The following is an 8021-nucleotide window of genomic DNA, read 5'->3' as shown; positions in this document are numbered from 1 at the left end:
TATATTTCCAAGGAGTGATGGGCCCATTGGCTCAGTGTCATGTCCACAGGTGGGCACAATTAGTGTGCGCCTAATCAGTAGGCGTGCTCACACACACTCCAGCGTTGAATGTTCACCGTCCCGGTGAACCGTCTCTGGGTGGCTCGGGGGGCAAGGGGTTGGAACGTTACGGAGTCCTGACGTTGCATCATGGCCCAGTTCATGGAAAACAGACAGCGGTAGACGGTGGGGGTTGGAGTGCTGGCCAGCCGTACTACGGCAAGAGCGTCTAATGCTGGGCTGATGGTCTAAGGCTGCGTCATCCAGGTTTGGCTCTGGGGACAAGTTCTGTAGGGCCTCAGAGGGTCTGCTGAAAGGTCCAGCTGGAGGCATCAAGGGAGGCTCCCCTGGAGATGGACTGGTAAAGTTGGGAGCGGGTCCTTCCCCAGTCTGCTCCGTGTTAAAACCCACTGGGACCTCGGCTATAGGGTTACCACTGCAGGATCCATGAAGTGGCAGTGTTGAAGAATGCCCACTTGACAGTGGGGGTGGCCTTATGCTGTTGGGGTGCAGGGGGTGAGTCAACACGTCGTCTGATCCGGCACTGGCTGAGGGATTGTTCTCCTCCGTAAGGATTAGACTTGCAGGTGTAACTGCAATAGCCCAGAGGTCATCTTCAAGCTCGTCAGAGTCGGGCGGCCTACTGGGGGCTGAGGGATTTGGGCGGAGGGTAGCAGCAACAGGGGGTCGGGTAATCATTACTGGGACTACTGACAATGGGCCATCAGCATCTGGCTGTGGTAGGGAGCTGTGGGTTGCATCGTTGGGCCGGCCATTGGGTTCACCAGGGACCAACTTTAACTCTGCACGGTGAAGCACTTTTCCTGGGCCCTGATCACCCACAGGCCGAACTTTGTACAAGGTTCCCACCTCATCTAGGCACTCTAATACCTCATGGATGGCAGGGTTCCAAATGTCTTGAATTTTATGCCGGCCCTGGAGATGGTTTTTACGATACACAAGTGTACCTCTGAGCAGGGTGGGGGCGGGCTGGTTGTGATTCCGGTTGCGGTAGGCAGCAGCACTTTCCAATTGCTGTCTGGCAGTGCTATACACAGCTGAAAGATGTTCCTTATGTTGTGCCATCCAGTCTGACGGGTCTTGGTAAGGCGTATCCTCTTCAGAAATCCCCAATAGCTGGTCCACTGGGAGCCTTGGTTTCTGCCCAAACATGAGCTCGTAAGGTGAATGTTGGGTGGAGTGGTGTGCGGTGGTGTTGTAGGCGAAGAGGAGCTGTGGGAGGAGCTGTGGCCACCTGCGCTTTCTTTCTGGAGGCAGAGTTCGTAGGAGGTCATGGAGCGTGCGATTGAACCTTTCGCACTGCCCATTTCCCTCAGGGTGGTAGGGGGAGGTACGGCTCTTTCGAACTCCATACAATGAGCAGAGCTGGGTTAATAACTCACTTTCAAAACATCGCCCCTGATCGGAGTGAATACGCTGAGGCACTCCATAGGTGAAGAACCATTTTTCTGTCAGGACTTTCACAACAGTCTTTGCCTTTTGGTCTGGGGTGGGGTAGGCCTGTGTGAATTTGGAAAAAACATCCGTCACCACCAGTACATTTTCGTGGCCACTACTTGCCTTGTCCAATGTAGTGAAGTCAATCGCTATGATCTCCAAAGGCCTAGTGGCCATCAGGCTGCCCCGAAATGTCCTGACTTTGGGTTGGGTAGCCTTTGCCACAGTGCAACGCTGGCATTGGTCGCACCACCGCTTGATGTCCAGATACATTTTAGGCCAATAGCACCGTTGCCGGATTAGATCTGTGGTCCGGTCTATTCCCTGGTGGCCGTGATTGTCATGTAAGCCAGTCAGGACCTCCTCCCTCAGGACTACTGGTAATAGCAGTTGGAATACTTGGGCCCTAGAGGGAGGGATCTGAATTTCCCGATACAGTACACCCCCACGCTCCCTGATTCGAGACCATTGTTTAGTTAGTTCTCGAAGTCCCTCCGGTGCGGTCCTTAGCTCTGCAGTCCTAGGTGGGCGACCCCGCCTCCAGAAGTGCATGAAGGCAGAGATACAAGGGTCGGTGGCCTGCAATGCCTGAAGGTCCTCTTTGCTGCGCGAAGGTGCTGCGTCCACTTCCTCTGACCTTGCCTCCTGGGGGCCCAACCCAGCAGTCACGCCAATCTGTGCACATTGTAAGGGGACTGGAATACCTTGCACAAGTAGCTCCCGCTCCTGCTGCAGTGTTCTGGCCACCTTTGTCGCCTCCCCCACCCGGGGGCCCAGCCCAGGTGTGGCAGCTAAGGTGATGGTGCTCACCTCTGATGTTTCCAACCCTCGGGGGCCCAGCCCGAGGGTGGCACTTGACGTTGCACCCGAAGTGATGGTGCTCACACTTGATGTTCCCACCCGGGGGCCCAGCCCGGGGGCCTGGCCTTGTGCAACACCCTGCAGGGGAACAGGGGCATTTAGAACTGCAGTCTGGGTCAGGGGGGTGGAAGCTGAAGGCAAGCGGGATAGTGCATCCGCATTACGATTGGCAGTCCCAGGGCGGTACTTGATTTCGTAGTCGAACAGGGCCAGCTGAGACACCCAACGTTGTTCGACAGCTGCCAATTTTGCTGACCGCAAATAGCTGAGGGGGTTATTGTCCGTATATACAGTGAATTTATTGCCGAGGAGATACTCACGGAATTTTTCCGTTACTGCCCATTTAAGGGCTACAAGCTCCAGTTTCATCGAGCTGTAGTTCGACATGTTTCTTTCACTAGGACGTAGCCCCCTGCTGGCATATGCGATGGGCCGTCTGTGCCCGTCCTGTTCCTGCGACAGCACTGCCCCCAGCCCGGAATTGCTTGCATCCGTCTCCACAATGAACGGTCGAGTGAAGTCTGCATACCCTAGAACAGGTGCATGGATCAGCCGATTCTTCAGGCTTAAAAACGCATCTTCACAGGCTTGGCTCCAGTGTTGCTCAAATGACCCCTGAACCCTTGGGCCCGGTCGCTTCTTGGTCCCCTGTAGAGCTCCAACCAGCTTGTGCAGAGGGGATGCCAGACCAGCAAAGCCCTCGACAAACCGTCTATAGTAGGAGGCAAAGCCCAGAAATGAGCGAAGCTCCTTAACTGAAGATGGCCGCTTCCATTCTGCCACGGCCCGAATTTTTTCTGGGTCTGTGGCCACCCCCGCAGCAGATATTACATGTCCCAAGTAGCTCACCACGGTTTGGAAAAAACTACACTTTTTGAGCTTTAACTTCAGGTTATGCTGCTGAAGTCTGGCCAGAACCATCTCTAAGCGTTCAAGATGTTGACAGAAAGTGGTGGAGAAGATAACGATGTCATCCAGGTACAGTAGCAGTGCATGGAAACTTTTATCGCCAAATATGCGCTCCATCAGTCGCTGGAACGTTCCTGGAGCGTTACACAATCCGAAAGGCATTCTATTGAACTCAAAGAGCCCAAACGGTGTGCAGAAGGCTGTTTTCTCTTTGTCCTTTTCGCTCACAGGGACTTGGTTATAACCACTAGCTAAGTCCAAAGTGCTAAACAAAGTGGCTCCACTCAGGGCATCCAAGGATTCCTCTATCCTAGGTAGTGGGAATGCATCCTTGCGTGTTTTGGAGTTAAGCTGGCGATAATCCACACAGAGTCGAATTGAACCATCTTTCTTTTGTACCACCACAATCGGTGAGGCGTAAGGACTACAGCTGGGCCGGATTATGTTCTGGTCTAACAGCTCTTGGACATGTTGCTTGACTAAGTCATACTGCGAGGGTGGGAGGCGGCGATACCGTTGTCGCACAGGGGCATCATCAAGCAGGGGGATGGTATGCTGGACAAGAGTGGTGCATCCTAGATCACCGTCACCCCGACTAAAGGTGCCACGGTACTTCTCAAGCAAGGCCCGAGCGTCCTGTTGTTCTTTGTCGGACAGGGTGGGCCAGTCCAGTTGTGAGATATTGACACCATCATTGGCCTCAGCATTGACTGACTGAATGAAGACTACCTGCTCGCCATGAGCTTGCTGATGTTCAAAGTGGATGGATGAGTTTGCGACTGGTGACATGGCCATATGCAGTTCTCCAAGCATGGTCTTCGGCCGAAGCCACTGGTCTTGGTTCCCAATATTAATAACTGGCACCTGAACGCTGCCGCAAGTGATTGAGAGGTAAGCTGTAGGCACGAGCAAATTGCCCGGCAGTTGGCCATCCGCGAAGGACACTGGTTCTAAGAGAGCTGAGGACAGTGTGGACCCCAGACCCTGGTGGCAAGTGGCTGGAACTAACTTCATGGACCCAGCCGGCACTCGTACTGCAGGGCCCTGCTGTACTCTGACCTGGCCCACCCTCCCCGTCTCTAGGGCATGTTCCAGCTGTTGGCATTCTGATAAGGCTTGCTGCCACCCTCTGCCTGCCTGTTGGACATCAAGAGATTGAAACAGGGCACTTCCATGGTTTACAAATAATTCTTTGTAGCAATTCCGAATGATGTTCATGCCAAGGAGGCCAGGAACGGAATCCTTTTGGGACTGGGCAGTTGGGTCAGCTGGGCTCTTGATAACCAAAATGTCCATTTTAGGAAGAGTCCGGCCAAGCAAATGTACATCTAACTCGAGATACCCCAAGTAGGGTATCTCTAAGCCATTGGCAGCCTTTAAAGTAAGCCAATTACAGGGCTGTAAGCCAAGCTGAAGGCGGGGGTGCACTTGTTGTTCAAAAAAAGTTCTGTGTGATTGTGGTCACCATTGACCCAGTATCCAGTAAGCAGGCCACCGCCACACCCCCAATCTGAGCCTCTACGACCGGACATCTGCCAATGAGTTGTGATGTGCCTACTGAATGGGAGCCCAAAGAATCCCCACCCAACGTTTGGGCCATAACGTCAGGGGGCACTAGTTTTCCTGCGGTTGCTGGGCAACAGAATTAGAGCCTGCCGCCACCTGAGAACTGGTAGAAGATGCTGGGCAGAAACGAGCTATATGGCCAGGCTGGGAACATCGTAAGCAGATGGGTTTCCCCTCAGCGTTAAACCGATAGCGAGGACCCCGGGTCGGTGCTCTAGATGGTGGTAGGCCAGAAAAGGAGGGGGTGTCCAAGCGCCGTAGGATGCTATCCAATTGAGCCTGTTGTTTTCGAAGGCTCTCTTTTACTTCTGCCAGTTCGTTAGTGGGCTGTACCCTCACTGCACTGGAGGCTGCCTCCAAGTCTTGTATGGCATGGGTGCTAACGGAGTGGGCACGGGGTCTAGGGCCACTGGAGTGCTCCCCCTCTTCTACCCAGCGTATAGCCTCACTGCGAACATCCAGGAAAGTGAGGGTGGGATGAAGTCGGACTTGACGACGCAATTCTCGCTTTAGCATACCATCTCGCACATTCTCCACAAATTGGTCACGCAGGACTACTTCTGGGTGGGCAAAACAAGCTGGATCTCTCCTCTTCACTGCTTCTAGCAGGTGCCAAAGTGCATGGGAATACTCCCTCAAAGACTCCCCCTCAAGCTGCCGCCGCTGGAAGAACTGCTTCTGGAGGTTAACGTAAGACTGAGAACACCCATAGATGCTAAGAAGTATTGAAAATATCTTGTCAGGCTCATCCCTTTCAACTACAGGACGAAACTTGATCTCGGCCCTGGCCTCTCCATCTAATAAATCAAAAACAATCAAAGCTTGCTCTGAACGAGACATGGGTCGTGAAGACAGATGTCGACGGGCCTCCTCCACCCAGTCCTCTGCTGTTAGGGAGTCGTGAGACAATTTCCCTGAAAATCTAGGGCATTTACGTTCACGAGGTATATAGACATAACGTTCCACCACTCCAGCTGGAGTAGGTATATGGGGAGCTACAGGTGCAGGTGGTCTAGACAGTGTAGGGGAATTAGGGGTAGAGGGCTGACCTGTTAAGCTGCCTGAAGGACCCACATTATCTGGAGTGGGGGTGGCCATCTTAGTAACCTCTTCCCTGAGCTTACTGTTGTCTGCCTGTAACTGTTGCACAAGCTCGGTTAAGACTCTAAGTTGAGCTGCCATCTCTTCCCCGTCCATACTTGAGAGAGAGGGGAAAAAAATGGGAAGAACACAAACAAAATTAGACTTATCAAATACACAGAGTAGGTAACTGCCAGATGGTGGCAGTAGGATGTGGCGGGACCTTCTGATGGATGGCTTCCTTCCTGCCGGTTCACCGTCCGAAGTACTATGGTCTTCAACCACTGTTTTCCCCCAAAACTAAAAAAACAACAATGCTAAAACAAACACCTAGAACAGCCTCTGTTCAAAAGCACCCTGCTCGCAGCGCCAAATGTACCAAGGTGGACCTTAAGTGTGTTGCAGGTGACCCAAATAAATGGATAGGAACAGAGAGCTTTGGTCAATAATTTTTGCTTTTTATTTCTCTTTAACTGCTCCAGGAGGGGGAAAGGAGATTTGGTCAGGGAGAATGTCAGAACAGAAACAAACAATAATAGCCAATAAACTTGGGGATAACACAAAGACAAGGACCCCTGGGTACAGCTGTGACTGTCTTTTAAGCACTAGTTAGCAAAATACCATATGCCGTCGCTCGACTAGGAGGGAACAAAACTGCTCACACGCACCCACAAGTGCCACTACACTGCAATCATCAGGAGTGAGTAATCAATCACACTAAAGAACACTCATGAAATGGTTTGAAACCCACACTGGCCACTAGGGCATATACTAAGGAGGAGCCTACTGCTATACAGGCATTGGCTATCTAGCAAAATTACAATTGGTCACAGCTAGGAGGGGCAAGGAGACAAGAGGAGACAAATAAAAATAATAAAACTCAAACCAGTAAAAGGGAGAAAAATCAGGAGGGGAACATTAACTGAGGCAGCCCTCGAGCGGATGGTTAAGAGGGCTGCTCAAAAACACTGGCCGACTAGGCCAGTGCCGACAGGGTAGGAGAAGGGAAAAGCAGAAAACAAACAAACTGGGGATGAACAACCAACTAACTCAACCTGACCATAAACCAACCTAGCGCCGCTACTTGGCGTTGGAAGGCACAATAATGGGCTAAGGACAGAGCAGGTCACCACTAGGGAGCATACAATCAAAAAAACACAAACTAAATTTAATCAGGGGAAAACAGTGGTCAGGCTGTCATACTGACAGCCAGCTGTGATCTATAGCAAACAAGAAAACAAGATTTTACTAATAACATACATCATCTTCAATTATCACCTACATGCCACAAGTCATAACTTTACAGTTATCAATACAAAGAACTTTTAATCAGTACAAAATGGATGCACTTAAATCTTAAAATATAAATAACATACAAATACACATTTTTCTAAACCCATGTAGCAACCCCAATCATTATTGCATGGTTAACTGGCAGTACAAGTAAGCCGTTGCTGCCTACCTTGGCCTTGTTTGTGCTATGGGCAAGAGGCCCGAGGGGTCAGAGTGGAGGAGGGAGGGCGCGTCAGCTATAAATGGAAAAAAAGGAATATTGAGCCAATGTACAGGGCATAGCTAACGTAAAGGCAGGGCCTGGTTACGGCAAGACAGAACAGCTGTAGACGTCATTGCTGCGCTACGAACATTAACACTCAACTATGCTACTTGCTAGGCTCATTAGCATGCATCGCCTACCTTGATGAACATGGGTAGTCTACTAGTCAAATGTCGGGTGAAATAAGGCAGGATTCCAGGGAGCTTTTTGTCACACTGCAGTGAGATTGGGCCATACGGAACAGCACAATCAGCCAACATCCTTAAAAACCACCATAAAACTAAACAGTATGAATCATCCCCCCCCCCTTACCGTCACTAACCAAGCAGCCCAAGGTTTGTTTGTTGGTTAGCAAGAGAAACAAACATAGCTAAAGCCCATCGACTACGATACTGCAGTTCAAGATGAATCACAACCGCATACGTTAGCCTAGTATAAAAGTCCACCTACCGATGCCCAGCGTGAAATAAGCACAAGAAAACGCTCCTGTCCTCCAGAGTAGCCTACTGCCAGCGACGGCAACTTTCATCCTACGAGCCTCACAGAACACCAT

The 8021-nt window shown here is 51.2% G+C and overlaps 1 long non-coding RNA gene across 2 annotated transcripts; it reads right to left on the bottom strand.

Moving 5' to 3' along the window:
- Positions 1-6707: 6707 nt before the first annotated feature.
- LOC121712207 lies at positions 6708-8021 on the bottom strand. 2 transcript variants are annotated; one of them, XR_006032545.1, is made up of 3 exons: positions 7919-8021; positions 7376-7442; positions 6708-7133 (listed from the first exon to the last, which is right to left on the bottom strand). It is a non-coding gene; the product is annotated as an uncharacterized LOC121712207 (long non-coding RNA). The 2 variants fall into 2 exon arrangements; XR_006032544.1 differs by lacking the exon at positions 7919-8021 and adding an exon at positions 7609-7676.

Source organism: Alosa sapidissima, chromosome 6 (genome assembly GCF_018492685.1).
Source record: "Alosa sapidissima isolate fAloSap1 chromosome 6, fAloSap1.pri, whole genome shotgun sequence".
Classification (NCBI taxonomy): domain Eukaryota; kingdom Metazoa; phylum Chordata; class Actinopteri; order Clupeiformes; family Clupeidae; genus Alosa; species Alosa sapidissima.
Note: the sequence above shows the minus strand (reverse complement) of the source record. Positions and strands in the feature narration are given on the sequence as shown.